The following is a 26130-nucleotide window of genomic DNA, read 5'->3' as shown; positions in this document are numbered from 1 at the left end:
ATGCCGCACGGGCACTCTTTGGTTTTCCACCAGCTCAGAGTAGCTGTGTGCCTGGTATGTTTGTTTGGCATCATACTCACTGCTGGACACAGAGCCAGGGCACTTGTTTCACATGTCCACAGAAGGTGTGTCGGCTGGTGCTACCATCAAGGAGGCTGCAGACATCAGCACCGGAGGGACAGAGATGGTAACAGCAATGACAGCTGAACACTCTGGGTCCAGCAGCTGATCTGAGATGGGTCCAGTAGATCTTCAATACAACCATGTCCTTGGTGTGATGACTCCTCGGCACTACCATGTAATGTCTCTCTGCCCTCACAGAATGAACAGATATAGCCCCATACATCCACAGTGTATATCACACAGAAATTAGTACGTTTGATGTTGTTTCCCTTTGTGGGACAAAATGAAAATGTTACAATTTCTAGAATTTTAATCACCCATGCAAATTGCTGGTAATAAGGGACATTTACAAGCCTGACAACTGAATGGAGTAACATGTAATGATAACAGAGAGTGACGGGATACAGAATTTTCCTCCTTAGGTTAGGAGGAACTGCCTCAATTGTGGCTTTCTTTGTTCAATGTGGACCAGCAGCAAGAATATGCCTCATGTGGTACCCAAATAGTGGAGAGAGAAGATGTAGGGGGTGCTTCCTAAGTACCCGGGGGCCACAGAGCCTGTTTACTCCAGCACAACTACTTGATTGTTTCATATCCTTCAAGGTGCTGGGTACTGGACTTTGGTCAATACTTTAATTCAAGTCTTTGTCTTACACATTCTATAAAACCATAAAAAGAAACAAATATTACATATGAAATAAAGACAGTCACAATATCCAATACTCTCACGATTATATAAGAAATAAACAAGGCTCCAAGAACTAGGGCCAGTTCTAGACAAGATTGACCCCCAGGCAGAGTGTTACCCTGATATCCATCATATCACCATCATTTATTTGTAAGGTGGAATTAAACTCCATATTATACTAGGATCATGAGGATGTTATAGTTGTCACTACAGGATCCCAATTTTTATTCATTATCCTGGAAGCCACTATAGTCCCCGCACTGAATGGTCTGGTGCTGGATCACATTGCTCTATAGCAGGGGACCTGCATAAGAATACTGTAAATCATCAAATAAAATAAATAGTCACTTAACTGACGCAAAGGTAACAAGAAACTTATTGCTATATGTCCTTACGCTCCTCTCCCTGTTCATGCATTGATAACCGTTATGTGTGATGAGAGCATGTACTGTACTATAAGCACACGGGATAACATCTCCCAGCACATCTGTTAGTGCAGTGAATAAATTACTGACATCACGTTGCTGGAAGAAATGTAATTACATCAATGACTTTCATCTCTAGTAAAATAAACAACTTTTCTCTTTGAGATGTTAATACAACTCTCTGGTGACATTGTCATACTCTCACCTTGTACACAACTAGAACTTCCACACAGGACCCAGAATATGGATAGAAATGACAGCAGCAAGACACCACCATTTATATGTCTATCCACAAACATAAACATCCTCCATAATGTCCTGTATAGTTGTATAATCCTCTATCCTCTGTGTCTATGAGATAAGACTATGTTGGTTCTGGTTAGGAGCACGGTAATGTCATCCTGACATCTCCCCCAACATTATTATCCACTAGCACAAGTGTACACTTCACTTATGGCCTCTCCCCAGGGACCCCCAGCACTACAGTGGATATAAAAAGTCTTCACACCCTTACTGACATTGCAGGTGTTTGTGGTATAACTTGAAAAACCAAAGAAAGGGAGGGGGGGAGGAAGGGAAAAAGTCAGTGTAATATGAGGCACTCCAAAATTGCTCGTTAAAATATAAATTTTATTAGATTGAATTTAAAATGGAAAGATTTGAGCGAACTGTTAAAAGAAAAAATAAATACAAAAAGTGATATGTGGTTAAAATGCAAAATAATTTGCAATGTCTCACTTGTCGTCCCTGTCGTATCCGCTACAATAGCGCTAAGGGCTGCATATAAAGGGTATACAATGTGCTATAGTAGCCCTCGCTACAATAGCGCTAAGGGCTGTATATAGAGAATATAGAATATACTGTAGTAGCCCTAGATTGCATAAATTGCAAAGACCAATAATCGCTAAATAAGAAAAGCCTCAATAATTGGTATACATGTATACGATCCACTTGAAGGAGAAGATGCAATAATAATGGTATAAAAGTTATTGCCTGAATGTAACAGAATTAATGTCCATCATATTGATCTCCTAATAATAAAGAGCAGATACCATGTATCTCATATTGACAGCCCGAGGATACTATCTATGAATAGTGCTAACCTGCATCTGGCTAATGAAGCCTATATCGAGGCGCTAATATATAGTAGAAACGGCCTGCAGGAATCGCGGGATTTTGTGATAAATGCCCTGCCTAAAATGAAACTGGGGAGCGATTCCTGCTGTGCTTCTAATCAATCTATGCTAGGAGGACAAGTGAGACAAAACACCAACGCGCGTTTTGCTCCGTAGCTTTGTGAAGGCGAACTGATCCAAAGGAATGGAAAATATTGGAATTCCTGAATTGCAACTCCTCAGGGGTTGTTTATTGCCTTACCTGTCCGTGTTCTCAAGTATGTTGGAATGACCACCAGACCTTTTAAAAAAAGGTTACTTGAGCACGTTAATAACATAAGAAACAGTAAGAAGGACAAAGATAAACTTAAGATACTTACCACAGTTGCAAAACATTTTTTGTTCAAACATGATGGCAACCCGAAGGGGTTGCCAGCATTTGCAATGGTCAGAATTAATTTGGGAATTAGAGGTGGTGACCTACAAAAACAGCTACTGCAAAGAGAGACTAAAATGATATTCCAGATGGGGAGTATGGCTCCATATGGACTTAATGATTATAATAGCTATGCTTCCTTTCTTTAAGATTCTTTAAGATTTTTTCAATTCTTAAGATCCTTGAGTATCAAGTTTTTTCATAGTAGGTTACGAACTTCATTCCCAACCATTGGTGATATTCAGAAATTCATATGGTTTCATCATTTTTTAATATCAATATGGGCTATAGCCCTATCGATGTTTCTTCCTTGGGGTTTAAACTGTAATTGTATTTACAACTATCAATAATTAATGGGACTTCTCTTTCGGTGTTTTTCATAATTGGCAACTTTTTTCATTTATCTTAATGATATTGAGTTATGATGTTATTTACTCTCTTTTTCGGGATATTCAAGATGGGACATTATTAACCAACATAATCCCTGTGGATTACTCTATATTTTCTACATATTTTTTTGAGTCCCAAAGGAATATTACAAAATCTGCCAAACAAAAAGGGATAATTATCCTCCTACTATATGTCAGAGTTTTGATTTTATTTTGTCCTCTCAATATATTTTCCTAGATATATCATTATTTTCTTTTGCAAAATCCCTATGGAATAATTCTTTCTAGATGGAAGGGACGTCTTTTATTATTATCATTGGTATCTTTATCATTGTTGTTTTATTTTCGGTTTACAAAATTACCATTAATTGGATATAAATAAATTTATATCACCTCAAGTGAGAAATAAATTTTGAGTGAAAACCCTTTGACTATATTATTATAGCTTATTGATAATCTTTCTCACAATGTAGATAGAATCATGTCATTCTTATAATATATATTTCTCTATGATTGAGGCATAACTATAACGGATGTGAATACCGGTAATCAAACATGGAAAATGATAAATAATAAAAAGGCATGAGTTACTGCTGATATTGAGATTAATTGGTTTTTCTGATTCAGTATCACTCAATATTTCTCAGAGTCAGAATTAAATGAAATGAGCATTAAAACGGCACACTTTGCTATTAACCAATGAAACAATCTGTACTCTAATAGCATCAATGATTATGGGTCAACTTAAATGTCAATCAAAACCACGGGGGGACAAAATGAAAATATACACACCTATCATGACGGAATTTTTTCCGATTGGTCCCATAAACTTTGGCCACACCTCTTTGAGAGAGTATTTAACAGCTGTCATTTCTTTGGATCAGTTCGCCTTGACAAAGCTACGGAGCTTAGTCCCACTTGTCGATAGGGACGACAAGTGGGACATTGCAAAATATTTAGCATTTTAACCACATATCACTTTTTGTATTTATTTTTTCTTTTAACATTTCGCTCAAATCTTTCCATTTTAAATTCAATCTAATAAATGTTATATTTTAACAAGCAATTTTGGAGTGCCTCATATCACACTGACTTTTTCCCTTCCCCCCCCCTCCCTTTCTTTGGTTTTTCAAATTAACTAATACAGTGTAGGGTGCACCCCCCGACTTATCATATGTCTTTAATTGGGTTTACCACAATATAGTGCTCGTACCATTTTTTGCCTTGTGCGGTTTTCCATCTCTATGTTTTTTTCTTTATTACTAGTCCAGTTTGTGGTATAACGCCTGAAATCAGGATCAGTCATGTCAGACCTGTTCCCACCTGTAATGTGACTCTGACACCAAAAAAATTAAAGTGAAAAACAAGAAGACAATTTTTATTATAAAGAAGTGAAAATAAGATCCCTGCAATTCACACACTAAACCAAGGGGAATATTTACTAAACTGTGAAAAAGTGGAGATGTTGCCTACAGCAACCAATCAGATTCTAGCTGTCATTTTGTAGAATGCACTAAATAAATGAAAGCTAGAATCTAATTGGTTGCTATAGGCAACATCCCCACTTTTTCAAACCCGCAGCTTAGTAAATCTAGCCCTTGGACTTCTATCTCACTCTTCCCTGCAAACATGTTCATGAACCATCAAATTGTGAGTGAATCTCCTGTGCACAGCCCTCTATAGGTCATTCAGTGGGATTGGTCTGTCTCCTGTGTTTGCTGGCAGTATACAATTCACATACCTTCTGAGGACATTTACTGGGGAAAAATGAGAGAGAAATAAATACTAACTAGGGAAGGCACAGCTCATATGTGTAGTCAGTAGTGACTGTAATGAGGATTAGTATATTCCAAAATAGACATGAGATGAATGAAAAAAACACACATTAAAAGAACATTTTAACCGTATAAATTAAAAGTGCATATATTAAAAGCGAAATATTAAAACTTAGTGGTGTAAAGGAGTAGAGACAGATATATATATGACGTCACTCAGTGCCGATTATTGCAATGGCGGCAGCGCATATAAACTGGAGCCCTGGTGCTATGTACATTTATCTATTTGTGCTCCTCCTGATGAAGTCCATACATTACACGGACGAAACGCGTTGAGGATTGTGTCAGCTCATCTGGTGATTTATGGACATTGGTCGTTATTTGCCCTCCAGCTAAGCGGTTGTGGGGATTCTGAAAGGACTTTATGTTGCCAATTCTATTGGATTCCATGCAGTCCAGATGAGTACTGGTTAAAGAAACCTTTATATGTATATTTCAAGTGTTTTTATGTAAGTGGGCTACTTACTGTTTTTAAATTAAAACTGTTTTACACAGTATTACACTATTCCAGTATCTTTCTATTTTTGCTTATGATCTGAGGTTCCAGCTGATATCGGTGTCATTCTGCTGAGGAGAAGTTAACATTGGTTGTCCAAGCAGATACATAAAACATCACCAACATGTCAGTTGTGCTTTTCAAAGTCTCTTATCTGGTACGCAGAAACTTTAACTAGTGGTGATCTCACTTGGGAATTGAGTCACTTCACTCACGTGTGTGCCGTATTCACTTCACGGTTTTCCCTATCTGGGAACTTACTACAGTACAGATTTTATCCCATGTATATCTGGTAATACACTATGTGGCGCCCTGTTCTTTTTACTTTTTTCTAGATTATCCAGACTCACCATCTGATTTAGGACTGGCTGCCTCCTGTTAATTGGACTTTGTGCTTACCATAACATTTGACCTTGTATACACTTACTATACAGTATTGGGTTGAGCGCCCCGTGTTCGGTATCAGTTTTTTTTGGTTATATATATATATATACATATATATATATATATATATATATATATATATATATATATATATCTATATCTGTGTGTGTCTAGCAAAATGAAAACATGAGGTATTAGTTCATATTTTGATCAAAACATTTAAGCCTGCATTCCAGCGTCGAGGGCACCTCATTATATGCACGTCCTACACGGACCTAAATGCTTAAACACCATTAAAATGCAGCTGAGAAGCACAGGACACTGGATAACAACTTTTTCAGAAGAGGCTTTTTTCTTGCCAACCTGCCATGAAGAGCATCCCACAATACAATGCTGCTTTGTATGGCTGGTTGGTAAGAAAAAAGCCTCTTCTGAAAAAGTGCCACGCTCAATCTAGTGTACACTTTGCAAAAAAACGCTTGGAAGATTCTTGTGCCATGTGAGAAAAGGTTGTATGGTCAGATGAGACCAAAATAGAACTTTTTGGACTGAACTCCAAGCACTATGTTTGGCGTGAAGCAAACACACCATACCTACTGTGAAATATGCTGGCAACATTAATGTTGGGACTGGGCGATTGGTCAGGATTAAAGAGTAGATGAATGCTGAAAAAGAACACCCGACTTCTTACTGAAAACCTGCGTCCCTCTGCTATACTGCAGAAGATGGGCAGTGGTTCACCTTCCAAAACGACAACAACTCTAAACATACTGGCAAGAAATTAAAGCAGTGGTTTAAGGATAGGATGGTGAATGTCCTTGCCTGGCCAAGTCAGAGCTCTGACCTAAGTCCGATAGAAAATCTGTGGATGGACTTGAAGAGAACAGTCCATCATCACCTACCACGAAATTTGATTGAACATGAACAATTCTGCAAGGAAGAATGTGGAAATATTCCCTAATCTAGGTGTACAAAGTTGGTAGAGACATATCCAAACAGTCTGATGGTTCTAATTACAGCAAAAGGTGGCCCTACAAAATATTACATATTAAAGTATTAAACTTTTTCAACTTTTTAGTTTTTCATTCTCTATTAATTGTAAGAACTGTTGTCTTTTTTTCATTAGTTGAATGCTGTAAAGTTGGAAACAGTTTGGTTTAATTTATTTTTATTTCTATGCAGAGCCAGATTTAGACCTCATGGGGCCCTAGGCAAGACACTGGTTTGGACCCCCCTCCCTGAAAAAATCCGTAGCCCTATTGTTTTTTAGCATAACTTATACACCTATTCAGGGGCTGGCTGGTAGACTTTAGCCGGGGGGGGCAAGCATCTAGCACTGGCCCATAAGTAGCAGTCCATTTTTAAAGGGTGGTCTCACCGCCGGCCCTGGGAGGGCCCTCTGGGGACCACTGGGCCCTAGGCAATTGCCTAGGTTGTGTAGTGGTATATCCGGCCCTGTTTCTATGGTGTAATGTGACCAAAGGTAATGATTTTGACAGGATATGATCTATTTCTATTTCTATAAGCACTGTATAGACATTTATAGTTAGGAGCAAATCTAACTTAAAAGTGAAAATTGCCACCTGGGCAAATCGCTTTGCGAAGCAAATGCAAATGATTCTATTTTATTTTGGAAGATGGGAAAATAATGCCTGCTTTGCACATAGCACACATATACTAAATACTTTCTTTTTATATTTTTTGCGATTTAGAGTTGAACAAGGATGCATTACCTTCCCAAGTTTAAATATGTCTGCACATTTTGTATTTGCTCCCCCACAAGGTAACATGCACATTCTAGCTGGATTTACACCTAAATATAATGAGGTTTATTTTCTTTACTTCCTTACGATCATATTAACTTTTATCGAGCAGTGAGAGGTACAGATAAGATTATGAAGATAGGATGCATCACAGATTTAATCCTAGGGCAGGTCTATGGGATTTTGGCTAGTTTAATTGGTCAACAGTGGTCGGAAAACTGCTTGGATCTTTTCAGGTACATGTATACCATCGGTGAGGCCTATGGGGCATCTAGCGGCTGCAATATGACAAGTGTTCAACCTAAGGAAAGAGTCTCATACTGGTTGAGGTTGGGATAATCTAGATTTTTGATTATGGACAAAGCTTGGTGTTCTTACTGGCCGCGATACGAGGGGCATGGGCAGGGACCAAAAGATATACCTATTGTTCAATGACAGTCAATGTAGGTGGGGTCCCTCATGTAAGTTTTCTGCTCTACCAGTATTTTTCAACTGCCCGGAGAAAGGAACTAGCACAGTGCCAGTAATTACTAACTGCCCAGAGCTAGGAACTAGTGCTGTACCTGCTATTGCCAACTGCGTGGAGCCAGAAGCTAGCACTGTACCTGTAATTACCAATTGCCAGGAGCCGATGCTGTGGCTATCAATAATCCGGAGCCAGGAACTAGCACGATACCTGTATTCACCAACAGTCTGGAGCCAAGAATTAGCACAGTGGCTTTATCGAAGACCATGTATCTCTACCAACAGCTACTACTGTTACTCGCTAACTTACATATGTAGCGTATCTTGCGTGAATTCACACTGTGCATGTCCAGAAACAAACTTACGCAATTGCACCGAATTCTTATCTGCATGCATATGACACTTACAATGTTTTCAGCGGAATCTTTTGAACCTACCACAAGGCACATGTGCATGACCAACACAACATTGCCTCTCTGATTCTGATTGGGTGATGGGTGACGCTGTTTATTCGCTGTTACCTTTCACAAATGCGCCTCAGCAGCTAACACAGGAAAACTGTCATCATTGAAGCTTTATCTTCAATATGCCTTGTAAGCACTGTATGCATTGACGTTATTTAGTTATTTAATTATTATAAAATAATAGATGAAATAAAAAAAAAGAATTCTCAAATATATGGATTATATTGAAAAAAATTATAGTTAAATTAGTTGTTTTTTTTTGTTTAGTTGGTTTGTTATTATATTGTTACCAGTTGTTATTTTAATTTATGATTAAATAAAATTTATGTGCGTTGTGATGTGAATTAATTGTTTATGCAGAATGCATTTCCACCCCTATTCACATCGTAACTTATCTTAAGAAATGCTTGGATATAAGTAAATAGTCATGTTAACCATGGAAAATATACACATTTTGTCTTCTGATTGAATCATTCCACAAGTGTTTCTCCACCTCTTAGATTGTGAGCTTGTTTGAGCAGCATAATCTTTACATTCTGTTTTATATCATTGTATGTTATGTATTGTATCCTCGTATTGACCCCTTAATAGCAGCAATGTAACTGTCGTCATTTGAAGTGACGTGCATCTCAGTGGCGGTATGTTCTCTTGCCGGAATTCTTGCCTAGCACATTTTTAAGTCTGTATTTTCTCAATTTTCCTGTTGCTCCTATTGTTGTTGGAATGGTTTTCGGAAACTACTACGCACCTTAGTCAATACAGTTATGTGGAGAAGATCAGACCTCTACCATCTGTTGGACTGTCAAGGCAGTTCTCTTTGGCAGTTCTCACCTGCAAGCAAAAGGGAGTAAATGTTGACATTGTCTGCTCACTCAGAAAGTGTCTCAAGGCTCCTCTGGAGAACAACCTCTTCTTTCAAATATGCCAGTAGGGCAGCTTAATAATATAATTTAAAATTAAGAAACACTAGACCACCTGAAGCTTTAGATCTACACAATATATTCATTTTAATTCTCTCCCTCTTCTCCTCCCAGACCAGAGAAGATATGTACTTACTGATGTTCTGAAAGATTTGTCCAGGAAAGTAAACCGTGCATGTTGTGAAGGGTATAACAATTTGGGCTGAATTAACATTTTAATTAAATTAACTCTACCAGATGTGGCGAGGACGAGTTTTTTTCAAGTATGGGTTTCCAACTTTAAATATCTAAAAACCAAGTCGTCATTTAGAGGTATATAATGTTGCTAGATATCTAAATCCCAAGATATTTAAATTCCAAAGTCCATTGTAGGGACTTTGGAATTTAAGTATTTTGGGATCTTCCTCACATGGGATCTCATGGCAAAGAGGAAATATATTGGATTTATTGTGAGACCTAAAGAGCCACCAACAACCACCAACAACCTGGAGCAATTTGTCAAGTGAGCCATCTTCATCGGCCAGGAAGAGGCTCATATCATCAGCATATAAGGCAATAGTATTACCTTCTGAAAATCTTATGATGGGATCTGATAAGACAGGTCAGTATTCAATAGCCAATAGGCATAGCGCAGATGACAAGGGACATCCCTGCCAAGTGCCCCTTCATAATTTAAATGAGTCTGTGACATGTCCATTGATGCATATTCTTGCTACGAGGGTTGAATATACCAAACTAATCCACTGAATGAATCTGAGACCCAATCCAAAAATCTCATAAACTCTACCAAGTATGTCCTTTGCATCAACTCAAAGGCCTTGGTTGGATCAAAAGTCTCATCGTCCTTGGCACACGGTTATATAGACGTCTGAGATTAGAGGTTATGGTCTGGTCTGGGTGGATGATTTTGGTTATAGCATTATTTAGTCTAAAGGCTTACACATTTGCCAAAGTGTTGAAACCTGTGGTTAGAAGAGAAATAGGATGGTATGATTCAGGGTAAAGTAACATTTTGCCTGGTTTTGGAATCACAATGATAAGAGCATATAACATAGATATGGGTAAAATTCCTCATGGCAATAATCAGGGGAGGGCTGGAAAATTTTAGCCTGGGGGGCAATACTCGACTAAACAGCCTATTTTCAATGCAAAAATTGCAGGTGGCCCAGTGACGTAGCCCAATATAGGACCGTCCCGGGGGGAGGAGATGCCCCCTGCCCCCCAGCCCCCCAGCCCATCTTGCCCCTGGCAATAATTGACCAAAGTAGTCTAGGGATAGAAGCTTCTGCATATTCAACTGTTTGGTCCTAGCCCCTTCAGTAAGTGAATTTAAATATATACATTCAAATGACAGAATGATTATTTATATTGGGTCTCTTTATATCAAGAATTGTATTCAGACCCTCTACTATGGTTATAAGGGTACCCCTAAGAAATGCTTTAAAAGCATGCCACAAAATGCATGGATTCATAGAATGAGCATTAGTACCAAAATAATCTTCCCACATAAATACCAGCTACAATCCTTCACCCAAAAAGGACTAAGCTTATGTCAGAAGGCAGGTCAATTATTAATGTTATTGGGTAATTGTCCAATATATCCCCGGGAAGGTATTCAACATCTGTGATCATATGAGAAACCAGACTCATGTCTATTCTGGAGTTTCTCCATTTATATAATCAATAAACAGGGTGTGCATGCCATGTGTCGGTTATTTGTATTTATTGAAGAAAACTTATATAAATATGCACAATAAAGATGTTTAAGATATAAAACACTGTAATTTTTTTCCTTATCTTTTGATCCATAATAGATTGTGGGGGGTGAAAAGATGGGGAAGGGAAATAAGACGAGGGGTAGCACAGTGGCTCAGTGGTTAGCACTTCTGCCTCACAGCACTGGGGTCATGAGTTCGATTCCCGACCATGGCCTTATCTGTGTGGAGTTTGTATGTTCTCCCCGTGTTTGCGTGGGTTTCCTCCGGGTGCTCCGGTTTCCTCCTACACTCCACAAAACATACTGGTAGATTAATTGGCTGCTAACAAATTTACCCTAGTGTGTGTGTGTGTGTGTGTGTGTGTGTGTGTGTATGTTAGGGAATTTAGACTGTAAGCTCCAATGGGGAGGGACTGATGTGAGTGAGTTCTCTGTACAGCGCTGTGGAATTAGTGGCGCTATATAAATAAATAATGATGATGAGGGGTATTATAGGTACACATCAGATATAATTGCCTAAAGGTATCTTTTGAGTATACAACTGTGCAAGTATCTTTGAATAATTTTGACTTAGCTTTTGGAACTCTAGGTTTAAAATTGTAAATAAGCTCGACAGGGGGTTCTAGAGGAACCTCAAGGCCCATTTGGTGGTGAAGCTAGGTGACAAACCTTTCTAGTTCTTCTCCTGTACATATTTGAGAGGACGGAATTCTCCACACATAACAGTGCAGTCGTCTGATTAGTTCTTACAGTGACTCAGCAGTTTAGTGGTTCATGAAAGTTCATTATAAACATTGTCATTGAAAACAGCACATGTTTTACGACTTATCCTGCTGTTTTATAAATTATTCACTGTGATGACTGGTAAATGGTTAATAAATTACGAAAACATTGCTAAATTGGCTTCTTTTTCTTAGGTAACTGTTAGGAACTCCTAAGCCAGTACAGTGAAACTCGGGAACTACTCTGAAGGCCCGGTATTCGCTGGAGCCCCTAGTGGTGGGGACAGATTTGGCTGCGGACCGACCGAGGGTCGAGCAATGTGTACTGACTTAAAGGAGAACCCAGGAGTGAGTGATAGGCAGGCCGAAGTGAGGAAGAGATCCAAGGTCAAAAGGACACTAGCATAGGTACGAAATCCATGGACAGGCGAAAGGTCAGGTGCACAAGCGAAAGGAGCAAAATCCGGAGTTCAGGCAAATGGTCAGGGTCAGAAGCGAGGGTTCAAAGGTCCAGGAACAAGCAGAGGTCAAAACGGGTAGTCAATCAACGGTAATGGTAACCAAACAGGGAGCACAAGCAGGTAGCAGAACTGAGGACAGAACGCTATAACCGGCAGTGAGGCTCAGTCCTCACTGCCCTAAATACCCCTGCTAGCCAATCAGAGCCTAGCTCTGAAACAAGTCACAGCCCCTGCCTGATTAATTTCCTATAGGTTGCGCTAGACTGCGCATGTGCCCAGCTGTTTTATTGCGCCCAGAGCGCCTGGGTAAAGCTCCCGGTGTCCAGCCGTTGCCCTGGCAACGGTCGGGCCGGATTTCCGGAAGCGACGTTCCGGTTGCCATAGCGACAGCCGGGACGTCAGAGGAAGCAGGAACTGAGTCGCGGCGGTGCCCGCGGCCGCCGCGGCTCGTGACAGTAACTTCCTTTATTATGAATATATTTTTATGGAGTGTAGAACCATATACCTGCAGACACTAGCAAAGTTTTACATTCCAAATCATAAGAAAGAACTGTGACAAGAAAATAGGGTGTGGGTCTAAAATTCCCCACAAACTCTGGTTTACCTTACTTGATCGTCAAAAGTAGGTCAAATGCCTTGTTGTCATGGACAATAGATTTTGATCCCTCCCTGTGCTACCACAATAATAATGGCATTAACCACTGGGCTGGCAGTACAAAGCTTTATTTATGTATTTGTTTAATTTAATAGCTTATAGTAAAATCCTGGAAGAAAGCAGGCTATTCTCCTGTAGACTCCTGAACCCAGTGATTACCTGTATTGGGGAGTCTCGGCACTGGGGCAAAGGCAGAGAGGAGGAGGAGAGGCTGACCCTGGGTGCTGTAAACTGCATGCTTGATGATGTGTGAAGGAAGAGGAGGAGAAAGACACCCTCAGTCACCCTGGAGCATGGGATGTAAACCTTTAATCATGTATGACAGTGTTATCCAAGTATGTATATGTACAAGGCTACATTGATGGTATAAGTCTGTGCTCATGGGCAAATACTCTAAAGAAAATTACTACAGTGTATTCAGGTTGTCAAGAAAGATAGAAATTCCAGAGTTAGGTCACATGGTAAGATCAGATGGTGTATAATGTCCACCTTGTCCAGCCTGTCCAGAGGGAGGTCACATGGTGAGACCGGATGATGTCCAGTGTCCAGAGGGAGGTCAGATGGTGAAACCAGATGGTGCCCAGACTGTCCTGTAGGGAGGTCAGATGATGAGACCAGATGGTGTTCAGTGTTCAGCCTGTCCAGAGGGAGGTCAGATGGTGAAACTAGATGGTGTCCAGACTGTCCTGTAGAGAGGTCAGATGATGAGACCAGATGGTGTCCAGACTGTCCTGTAGGGAGGTCAGATGATGAGACCAGATGGCGTCCAGACTGTCCTATAGGGAGGTTATATGATGAGACCTGATGGTGTCCAGACTGTCCTGTAGTGAGGTCAGATGATGAGAGCAGATGGTGTCCAGACTGTCCTGTAGGGAGGTCAGATAATGAGACCAGATGGCGTCCAGACTGTCCTGTAGAGAGGTCATATGATGAGAAAAGATGGTGTCCAGACTGTCCAGTAGGGAGATCCACCACACAGGGAGTCCCTGTGACTGGATCACTGATAAATAGCTTCTGGTATAAATTTATTTAAAGGAAATAGCGCAGGGTGCTTATTTATATAATTGCACATGCACTTATTTTTGATGTTTTGTATATTTTGAGATAGGAAATCGTTATTTCTGAGACCAGGTTAGAAATTCATTTTTCCTATTTTAACCTTTCTAAAGCAAATGCCTTATTGTTGATGTATATATATATATATATATGATACAATGAGCCTTTGTTTACAAAGTCTTTTGTGTATTGGGATGTGTTTTATATTGGAAATGTCATTGTTTGGGGTTTGTAAGGTTGTTAGTGGAAACCCCCAATTAAGCCTATGGGGAGGGAGTCTGATAGCAGGAAATACCTGCTCTGGCCAAAGGCCCAGCAAGGGGTAGTTACTGTGTGGCCTTTTGTCAGAGTGTTCAAACCTTTCTGAACACTCAGAAAGGTTTGAACACTCAAACCTTTCTGTTTGTGAACAGCATGTGATGCATGACATCACAGCATCTCTAGAATTTCATAAATAAGTGTAAATAATGTTGGCTTTGCAATGCATGTAAATCCATGTTTGTGTAAACACATTACATAAAAGTTCTAAAAATATCCTGTGTCTAAACTGTATATAAGGCACTGGCTTATATTGAAAACTTGTTCTTCTGATTTCATCTGACTTGAGTGAGCACTGGTACCTTTAACCAGTGTGAGAGAAAATAAACATCTTGCTTCAAAGACCTGCTTGGAAACATTTTCAATATTGCTGTATTCCTGTGACCTATAGAATAGACCCAAAATCTAATCAGTTCCCGGCTGTTCTGAGGTTTGCATCCAACTTTTTCGGTACCACCGCTCTGCCTGCTACCCTGCAGCCTTGATCAGTGTGATAGGCCAGGGAGGATCCATCCACAGCATCCCTGATCCAAGCAGCAGCACCAGCCCAGGTACACCAGCAACGAGATACGCTAGCAGCGTCAGTTACCCAGAAGAGACCCGTTTTGGATGCCGGTATAGGAGTCCAGTGGTGGCAAGCCTTGTAAGCCCCTCCTACTGGAGCAAGAGGGCAAATTTGGGATAACAAAAGGGAACGGTGGCAAAGTAAGCCCAGCCAGTTCCCAGCAACAACAGACAGGGTGGCATAGACGGACACAGCTTCATCTACCAAGTATCTGAGTTATACACCTATGTGGATTTCTATGCTTTTGCTTTCTGCAGCTCATTGCTTCTCAGTGTAACCTGTTCAGCTTACTTCTGCCTTTACCTGCTGTCTGCTCTCAAGTATTTCAGCATTACCAGGCTACTCGTCTCACCACCTTTCCAGAGGTATCCAACCCTGCAACCCACAGGCTACTCATCTCTCCACCTTAACAGAGGTATCTAACCCTGCAACCCGCAGGCTACTCATCTCACCACCTTTTCAGAGGTATCCAATCCTGCAACCCGCAGGCTACTCGTCTCACCACCTTTTCAGAGGTATCCAACCCTGCAACCCACAGGCTACTCGTCTCACCACCTTACCAGAGGTATTCAACCCTGTAACTCGCAGGCTACTCATCTCTCCACCTTTCCAGAGGTATCTAACCCTGCAATCTGCAGGCTACTTATCTTTCCTCCTCTTCCAGTAGTATCCACCCTGCAACCCGCTGACTACTGCTGCTCACCATCGCTTTACAGTATTGCCTATTCCGCTGTTAAGATCTGTTCCAGATGCTTCAAGTGGACATTCTCTAACTACGCACTCCAACCTCTCAAGTATCTTCTTTGCTAAATAAAGTGCTTAAACAATTTTCAGTTTCCATCCCTAACACCTCATGCTCAAGTACCTGCTTTGGTCTGAAAAATTATTTTCCCAGGGACAAACTCATTCTTGCTATAAGGAGTCTAATTGTGCTGCTAATTTATCCCAACCAACTTTATCTGCCTCTTCTAATAATCCTACCACAAAATCGCAGCTAATTCCTGTAGCAAATTCCTCGTTCACAAGTGGTCCACGCCCCCACCTGACCGAAGAGGAGCGATGGCGCAGAAGAGCCAAAAACCTATGTCTTTACTATGCCAGTGATGTACATTTTTTACAGGACTGTCCACTCCGCAGACCTAAACAGTCTACAGAACCATCTTCTGCTTACTCCACTCCTCATTCTAGATTTGTTTTCGATCCACTTTCCACTTCTTCATTACAATCAGTTCTGCTCCCTGGGATAAGGCCTAATCCACCAGTTCCGCTTACCTGTCTTAAGGTACAAGCTCCAGCCGATTGTGCCAAGACACCACTCTGCTCCAAGGAATCATCCTCAGTCTCCAGTACCCAGCTTCCAGCTTCAGTCTCCAGTGTTGAGTCTCCTGTCATGGCCTCCAGTGCTCAATCTCTAGCTACTGTCAGTTCCAGAGAAATTGTCTGCTACCGAGAGGGTCCTGTCCCTCCAGAGAGTACCCTGTCCCTCCAGTCCGCTCCTGAGACATTATTGACGGTCCAGCCCAAGTTGCTGGTCAGCGCGGTCCAGCCCGAGTTGCCGTTTAGCTCGGTCCAACCCGAGTTTCCAGTCAGGGCTGTCCAGCCCGATTTGCCGGTCAGCGCGGTCCAGCCTGAGGTGCCAGTCAACATGGTCCAGCCCGAGTTGACCGTCAACGCGGTCCAGCCCCAGTTGCTATTTAAGGCAGTACAGCCCGAGTTTATACTCAGTGCTGCTGTGTTCGGGGCTCCTCACAGTGCTGCCGTGTCCAGGGCTCCTCACAGTGATGCCGTGTCTGGGGCTCCTCACTGTGCTGCCAAATCGTGTGCCCAGTCGGGGCCTTCAGATATATATGCTGAACCCGAGTTCTCCAAGACGTTTGCCCACCCCGAGCCTTCCTCCAAGTCATGTGCTCTGTCCGAGTCCTCTCTTGCCGTCCCAGTTGAGGATCTGTGTTCTCGATCAAATCCCCCCTAAAGTTGCCAAAACTGCTGACTCTGCTTCCGTTGTTGAATTCCCACCACCTACCTTTGTCGGGGACATCCTGAAATTTAATACCCTTGTAAAATTTGTATATCTTACTTTCCATCAGTACCCGACCTCCTAGATACCCAAAAAAAGTGTGTGCTTTTCATGCTATCCAACTTTACAGGGAAAACCCTGGAATGGGCAAACCCCTTTATTGAGACCCAAGATTCTACCCTGTCGGATTTGCGACTTTTTACTGAAATAGTTTTCAAAGAATTTGCCAACCCTACTACTAGTGCTTCTTCTTTGCCACTTTCTTTACCTCCGGCTACTCCAACTGTGAGATTGTCTTTTGCCTCGCTCCATTTACAGCAACTCTCTAAAAGCCTAAAAGAAGAGGAGAAGTGCGGCTTCGGAATCTCTGCATTCCTTAGACGAGGACTGCTCCAGGACCCCAATTGTAGACTATGACTCTGATTTCTTTGACTGATCCTAAGCTTCCGGTTTGATAGGCACCTGGAATCTGCCCTTTAAAAGGGGGGGGGGGGTACTGGCACGATCTGCCTCCTGCTTCTCCTGTTTGCCAGGAGCTATGTTGTTTTTTCTGGATATATATAGTCTGCAGTACCACCATGCCACCAAAGGGGCCACTGTGGCACTTGAACTGTTTCCCTTCCTGCTGAACTAAGCTCGTTTTCTCAGGATGATTTACACCTACTACTACTCCTCAAAAGACAGCCTCGCCTAGCAGTCTGGGCCAGATCATCAGGTCAACCTGATAGGAAGCATTCTCCTTTGAATCCTGTTCCTGGTTATACTTACCTGTGTACCTGTCTTTGTGTTTTTGCTGTTCATTCCAGTTCTGCAGACACAGGTTCATCTACCCTGTTCCTGAGTTATACACCTATGTGGATCTCTGTGCTTTAGGTTTCTGCAGCTCATTGCTTCTCAGTGTAACCTGTTCAGCTTATTTCTGTCTTTACCTGCTGTCTGCTCTCAAGTAATTCAGCATTACCAGGCTACTCATCTCACCACCTTTCCAGAGGTATTCAATCCTGCAACCTGCAGGCTACTCATCTCACCACCTTTCCAGAGGTATCCAATCCTGCAACCTGCAGGCTACTCATTTCTCCACCTTTCCAGAGGTATCCAACCCTGCAACCCGCAGGCTACTCATCTCACCACCTTTCCAGAGGTATCCAATCCTGCAACCTGCAGGCTACTCATCTCACCACCTTTCCAGAGGTATCCAATCCTGCAACCTGCAGGCTACTCATCTCACCACCTTTCCAGAGGTATCCAATCCTGCAACCTGCAGGCTACTCATTTCTCCACCTTTCCAGAGGTATCCAACCCTGCAACCCGCAGGCTACTCATCTCACCACCTTTCCAGAGGTATTCAACCCTGCAACCTGCAGGCTACTCATCTCACCACCTTTCCAGAGGTATCCAATCCTGCAACCTGCAGGCTACTCATTTCTCCACCTTTCCAGAGGTATCCAACCCTGCAACCCGCAGGCTACTCATCTCACCACCTTTCCAGAGGTATTCAACCCTGCAACCTGCAGGCTACTCATCTCACCACCTTTCCAGAGGTATCCAATCCTGCAACCTGCAGGCTACTCATTTCTCCACCTTTCCAGAGGTATCCAATCCTGCAACCCGCAGGCTACTCATCTCACCACCTTTCCAGAGGTATCCAATCCTGCAACCTGCAGGCTACTCATTTCTCCACCAGACTTAGTTGAGCAAGGTGGGAGAAGGAGCCAGATCACCCATTAGGAGACTTAGGCTTCCATCTAGGGCCCAGATTACTCTAACCTGTTTTTATGCTCTGTCTGTGTATGTTAGGGAATTTAAACTGTAAGCTCCAATGGGAGACTCTGATCCCCCCTCTCCTCCCCACTGCTGATTACAATGGTAGATGTGAGCACATGCTCAAAGTTAATTGACGTGCAAGATAACCTGGAAAAAATAAAGTGGTGAGGGGCTTAATTATCCCCAACCAACATGCCCGTGAGTAAAACTCTATTCATGGGCATAAATGCCTCATGTAAATTGTGTGTGTGTATAACATTTTCATTATCTCAGCGCCGCCATTAGGGGTCCCGAACAGATTACTGTCCAGGCCCCCTAGTCTGACCTCCTGTCCCACTCCACAGTCACTGATAGGCTCAGAGCGTGCGGTGTGGTGACGTCATCACTGTGCGCCGCGCTCCCCTTTTATCAGTGACTGGGAGCTGCAGCATTGTGTGAACAAAAGGTAAGTGAATTGGGCATTTACAATGATTTGTGGGTAGGGGAGCAGAGCTTTGATTCTGACGGGTGGCAGAGCATTGATTCTGGTAAAAGGGGGGGAATGGAGCATTTATTCTGATGAGGAGGGGGAGCGGAGCATATTCTGTGATGAGGAGGGGGAGCGGAGCATATTCTGTGATGATGTGGGGAGCAGAGCATTTATTGTGATGTGGGTGGGTGGGGGAAGCATTTACTGTGCAGAGGAAGTGGGACATTTACTGTGATAAGGGAGGGGGGGGGCATGTGTGACAAAAATGGAGTGGGGGGGGGGGGGGGCAAGACTAATCTATACAATAAGGTGGCTAAGTAAGCTCATCCTGCCACAGCCATTACAACTATCCTATAATTATTATTATACCTTATTTATAAGGCATTGACAAATTAAACAGTGCTGTACGCCAAGGGGATCCTGACACACAAATTGCATACAATGACATTAAACAGAAGGCAAGGATGGCCCTATCCAAATGAATTTACAATCTAAGAGGTGTTGGAAACATTTGATCCATTAGGTAAATGCATATGGTTATTGAAAGTCAACAGTATTATCGTCCACCAACTATAAAGCAGTCATTGGCAACCGGCATTTCTGTGCAACTACCAAGGCAGAGACACAAAACATGAACCAGTCACCGTAGAAATTGTTGTTAACCATAACTGTCACTTGTACCTTTCCAATTACCTGATATAAAATGCAGCCACCGCCTGTAATATATACTAGGCAATGTTAGCTATATTGTACAAAGAAATACCGCTCAGAGGTAAAAGCATTCACTGCTGCTCTGCAGAGCGGCGCATGCACCTGACACTGCTGCGCGCGGCAATGAGCACTCAGAAAAGCGCTGTTTAAAAGTGTTCCTACATCGGCAATCTAACCATTGTACGCTTGAGCTGCTCAGCATTTGTAATCCATGGACGTATGACTGTCAGATTCTTCAACTGGGCCCTTTACATATCAGTTAGGAACTTCTAATGGCTGCTGACCAATGCACTAGAGACCAGGCACAGCCGAAATCTCATGACTAGGATCACGTATTATGAAAGCTGATTACTGCTGCATTATTCTAAGGTAGCTTCATTGTGTAATCTGCAGACATACCACAATTCCCTTAATAAATTAGTCCCCTGATGTGTTGTAGTCACTACTGGACATCAGTAATATTAGCATAAAATCACTTCTGCTTTTTGCAATGACTCAGCAGCATATTTTGCAATTCATTAAATCATTTTCGTAATCTATTTTTGCAAAACTATTTCCAATAAAAAAAAAATGACGCCTATCAGGCGGATTTGCAGAAACAGAATTCTGAGTACATGTCACCACACTCACGAGATGCAATCGACAAGTGACAATGACACATCAGTGGGTTTGAATGGAATCTGGCTTGACCTCTTTGCGGGGGTTCCTGGAGAAGACCAGGGGACGCGTTAAACTCCGCACCGTCTACCTGAGCTGCGTCAGCAGGTACCTCCTACGTGTTTTGTGATAGTATACTCTGGCCATGTCTACTAAGCAGCGCCGGTGCTAGGGTCCTTGGCGCCCTAGGCACAGTGTGAAAATCGGCGCCCCCCCGTTTAAAAATCAGCGCCCCCCCGTTTAAAAATCGGCGCCCCCCGCCGTGGGTACCCTGTCAAAATTGTCGCTGCGCTTCCCTCCCCTCAGCTCCCCTCCCCATGTCTTTCTTTATCTTACCTGCATGAAGCTGCTCCTCTCTGCTCTGTCTTCTCCCCTCCCCTCACAGACACTGTCGGGCCGTTATGATGTCATCATCACGGCCTGTCACTGTCAGTGAGCGGTGGGGAGGAGACAGAGCAGAGAGGAGCAGCTTCATGCAGGTAAGATTCATAGCCCCTTCCTCCCTCTCCTCCCCGTGGATTTCCGCACAGTTTTAAATGACCATAGTCATTTTTTTTTTCTTTTGAGGCGCCCTGCAGAGCCCGGCGCCCTAGGCAATTGCCTAACCTTGCCTAATGGGAGCGCCCGGCCTGCTACTAAGGGTACAGGTGAACCTTCGGCCTGTGACCTTCTCCTCCACCTTTCACAACGGGTAGAGCAACAAGAGATTGATCAAGCCGGGCTGCTACAGTGTGTTCAAGGGGTAGTTACTCGTCTGGATGCCCTGCAGAGTGCCCTGACAGTCCTGACAGCAGCCGTTTCTATCACGGCTACATCACCGACGGTGGTCACAGTCTCCACCTCCTCACCCTCTAGTTTGCGTATTCCATCTCCGGAAAAATTCAATGGTGACCCTAAAAGGTGCAGAGGCTTCCTAAATCAATGTGCCATCCAATTTAAGTGTAATCCCTGGGGGCTTTCTTTCCGAACGAACAAAGGTAGCCTTTCTAATATCTCTTTTAAGTGGACAAGCACTTGCCTGGTCCTCTCCTCTCTGGGAGCGTAATGATTACCTTCAAGGTCTGGTAGCTACCATAATTCAAAATACTGCCTACTTCATGAATTCCTCTTCATTAATTGAACATTTCCTAATTTCAATAAATAAAGTGGTTGTCACATTACACATACTCCTTCATCATAGGAGCCCTGCTAACATAAACTGAAATTAATAGGATTTTGAAATAGTATTAAAAATAATTTTTATTGTTTTTTTTTCTTTAATAAAATAAATTAAATAATAAATTCTTGTGAAGTGAAAGCAATTGTGCAATGGGAAGTGAAATAAATTCATAAAGCCCCCCTCTAGAGTTAAACCCTCTAGATCTGTCTGGACTATTTCTTTAATGACTTGTTATCCACTAACACAGTGATGGGCAAACTTTTTCAGGAGTGGGCCAAATAAAAAAGAAAAACTTTAGGCGGGCCAATATAATTTATTAAAAAACTCAAATATCGAAATATATAATACAAATTTTTTGAATGGGACGGGAGGGTGTTATATAGCAGTGTTACCTCTATAAGTGCAGCGATCGTACAGACACAGAACTTATTTCAGCAGGTTGTTGCAGATCCGTCTTTCTGGTTAGCCACTAATTGACAACACAGCAGCCAATCGAAATCCGCCTTAGTATATGGCCCAGCCCATCTCTTCTCACATGACTTTCAGTCATTAGGGGGCGGGCAGGTGTTTGAGTGATTGACATACAAAGTGTCCTTTTAGGAAGGAGGATGAAGTGTAATGGAGGAAATAGCTGGGAAGGCATAAAAATGAAGGTTCTGACACACAGGGTGGGCCCTAATAATTTTATGCATATTTTAATGATTTTTTAAAAAAAATGTTGGCGGGTCGGATAGAACCTTTAAGTGGGCCGGATCTGGCCCGCGGGCCGTAGTTTGCCCATCACTGATCTAACACATCCTCAGCAATGTGACTATCTGGCATAGAGCACTGCAGTGTTACACAAATGTACAGTAAATTGAAGGGAGTAACTTAGCTTATAGCAACAGCGTGCTAGGTTCTGTTTGCAACATTTGCATCTGGATAAATATATATTGTGCTGCAGAAGGATCGGAGGGATGGGGGAGTTAAGGTAACCCGCACAACTAGTTTCAGAATTGTATGAGGGACGCTGCTCATTCCAACTCTAAAAGTGGCCACAATGTATGTGCAGCATGCAAAAGCATGTGCTATTTCTGCGCATGTATAAAGCTTAGCATTTACACCGATTGCAGACAGTGCATTATGATGTATTCAGCCATAAATTCGACACCCAAATGGGTTATCTATTTCTTCACCCAGGTGTGAATCTTCTTTCTTGCATTAGTCCAAATGGAAATATCAAGTAATGTGAATAGATGGCCACAACATCATAAAATATAGCATACTTGCCGACTTTGTGTTCTAGCCCTCCGGGAGATCCATGATGAGGGGGTGTGATGGGAGGGCGTAAAGGAGCGGGGCTGGGTAAATCCCGTCATTTTGGCCCAGCCCCTTGACAAAATTGTCATCTTGTCGCAGGGGACCGCGCCAAAATGACGCGATTAGTGGTGAATTGTGTCATTGAGGCTCGTCGGGAGCAGGATGCGGGAGAATTGCCTGCTTTCGCGGTAGTCTGGGAGACCTACCCAGAATTCGAAAGTATGTAATATAGTCGCAACATTAATGATTTAAGTATAATCAGCCAATCAGAAGCATCTAGAAAGTGCTGCTTGTCATCATCCTCATTACATATTGTTGCACATCCTTAAGCAGAGATACGACTCCTAAAATGTTTATATGCGGATGTGTTCAAAACTAATTTGCAACTACGTGAACACACCCATGCTGTACGCACCAATGCTCAGTTCCGTCTCTACTGGTGCAAGCAGACAGAAGTCTTCGATATTTAAAAAACTAATATACGGACATACACGGACACCTCTAAATGAGCCGCCCTCTATTCCAGTTACAAATTGCTGCTGTGCTCAAACAATTACAGTCCCCGTCATAGCTACTAAATGGACAGCGAAGTGTTCTTATGTGGATAATATTATCAATTTGTAACATCTACATGAGTTACCACCACTTTGCCTCTCTGAAACGGAGGTACCTAAAATAGACGTCATTACAGTGCCGGCACACATTTTTACAATTGACAGGCTTCATCATGAAAACGAGATGGAAGGGATGCGGTCATAGTAAAAGAAACAGCCAACCACTCCTTATGTGACTGACACATAATACATATCACCTAATGAATATTAATATCAATAAATATTATTCTAAACATTCAGCCCAATAAATAAATATAATGGTAAATTATCACATGTAAAATAAGATATGCCTGACACCTTTGTTAAATAGCCAATACAATAGTTTAACCTCATATAAGTAATTGTGAGTTATATAATGATAGACAATGCCAATAACTGTATTTGGGCAACGTTGTATTCGAGCGATATGGACAAACGGCAATGAGCGGTCTTAGATGCAAAGTAGTTGTTGTTTATTCGGTACAGGTTACAACGTGATTGTCATAAAGCTATCAGAATCAGCTGACCTTTTATAAGGTACAGAGTCTATTATTGGCATACATATATTTTATACCCAAAATGACATAATCATATTCTTAAACCAATCAAGAATCTTCTTAATTACGTATAATGTTCTCACCTCTTTGTCTGTTTTACCCAGTTTGTTTATTAGTTTACTATGTTTGTCCCCAATTGTAAACTGCTACGGAATATGTTGGCGCTATATAAATAGATGATGATGATGATGATGATGTTTGTCTCAGCAATTATGGTAAAGTTCCACGTTTCATTAGACATTGACCAGGTGTCACCCTATTTCTTTATCTGGCTTTATCAGAATTATTGTGCTGACATGTTTGCTTGTCTACCCCCCATCCTGGATATACTCCTTATTCCTGTATTAAAAGCCCTTATCCTGCGATTCTTTATATGACATTTATCTCATTATTTATTATGTTGTTTGTTATCAGCTGAGGTCATATTGACCTTGTGTAAGATTAGTAAACCATTTCTTAAAGTGCAAGTATTAAATCATAATATTTTCTGTGCTTGGTAATGTGTTAGTGTATATATTGAACATTTATTGGAATAATATGGATTATTGTGAATTATTATTTCCACAGTCTATAATGCAAATTTTAACACATTCTCCAAAAATAATTAGCGGAGAATATGCTCGCTAATTGTTTGCAAAGTGATAGTCACAATCAGGGCCGGATTAAGGGAATGGAGGCCCCTGGGCAAAGGGGGCCTCCATTCCCCCGTGAGGCCCACAATGAGAGCCGCCCGCCGCGAGGCTTCCCCCCCAAGCACTTACCTGTCAGTGCAGTTCTCCTTCCGTGGCGCGCTGTAAGCTCCTTACTGAGGAGATCTCGCGAGAGTTCGTGAACTCTCGCGAGATCTCCTCAGTAAGGAGCTTACTGAGCAGTGCCGGGGACGGATGACTGCACTGACAGTGCTCAGCAGCATTGATCGGTCCGGGGGCGGGGGCGCTGCTGAGGACTTTGAAGGGCCCCCTGGATGCCCGAGGCCCCTGGGCTATAGCCCAGTTAGACCTCGGGTTAATCTGGCCCTGGTCATAATAGATAAAATTAAACATATATTGATGTATATACTTACTCTCCAACATATTGACACTTTAAGGCCAATTTAGTGCTCTATCTTTTCGTCCAACTAAATCCTGTCAGCTCTCTTTCTTTCTCTCAAGCTAATCTTGTTAGCGCTCTTTCCTTTCATCCAAATAAATCCTGTCAGCTCTCTTTATTTCTCTCCAGCTAGTCTTGTTAGCGCTCTTTCCTTTCATCCAAATAAATCCTGTCAGCTCTCTTTATTTCTCTCCAGCTAGTCTTGTTAGCGCTCTTTCCTTTCATCCAAATAAATCCTGTCAGCTCTCTTTATTTCTCTCCAGCTAGTCTTGTTAGCGCTCTTTCCTTTCATCCAAATAAATCCCGTCAGCTCTCTTTATTTCTCTCCAGCTAGTCTTGTTAGCGCTCTTTCCTTTCATCCAAATAAATCCTGTCAGCTCTCTTTATTTCTCTCCAGTTAATGTTGTTATCTCTCTTTCCTTTGATCCAACTAAATCCCGTCCTCATCTCCTTGACAACTTCAAATATCCATATATTTTACAGTATGGAGAATGCACATATATGGCTAATGAATCTAAAAGTTAATGTAAATAATAACTATATAAACTGTGAGTTCTGAGGAAATATCTTCTAATCAATTCTGATGTCACCAGTTCAGTGTTCGTTAGGAAAACTTGTGTATTATAAAAAATAATCAACCCCTAAATTATTAGAAGACGTCTCGGATTTCCATGAGCTGCATAAAAACAAGCGGTCTGCGGCAATGTGACCTTATATTGTCATATAAATCTAATCTCCAATATACCATTACAACTATTTACTTTATCTCAGAAATGATACCTTCATATTGGGCAATTACTAGCTCATTTTTACTAATT

General features: G+C 41.9%; 1 long non-coding RNA gene across 1 annotated transcript; it reads right to left on the bottom strand.

Annotated features, from left to right (window-relative positions):
* Window positions 1–382: 382 nt before the first annotated feature.
* LOC142108194 (uncharacterized) lies at window positions 383–22230 on the bottom strand. The gene is made up of 4 exons (XR_012680116.1): window positions 22167–22230; window positions 9332–9414; window positions 4390–4512; window positions 383–782 (listed from the first exon to the last, which is right to left on the bottom strand). It is a non-coding gene; the product is annotated as an uncharacterized LOC142108194 (long non-coding RNA).
* Window positions 22231–26130: the final 3900 nt, after the last annotated feature.

The sequence above is a fragment of the Mixophyes fleayi genome, chromosome 12 (assembly GCF_038048845.1).
Source record: "Mixophyes fleayi isolate aMixFle1 chromosome 12, aMixFle1.hap1, whole genome shotgun sequence".
Classification (NCBI taxonomy): Eukaryota; Metazoa; Chordata; class Amphibia; order Anura; family Limnodynastidae; genus Mixophyes; species Mixophyes fleayi.
The sequence above is the reverse complement of the archived record's forward strand: the minus strand, read 5'-3'. Positions and strand labels throughout refer to the sequence as shown.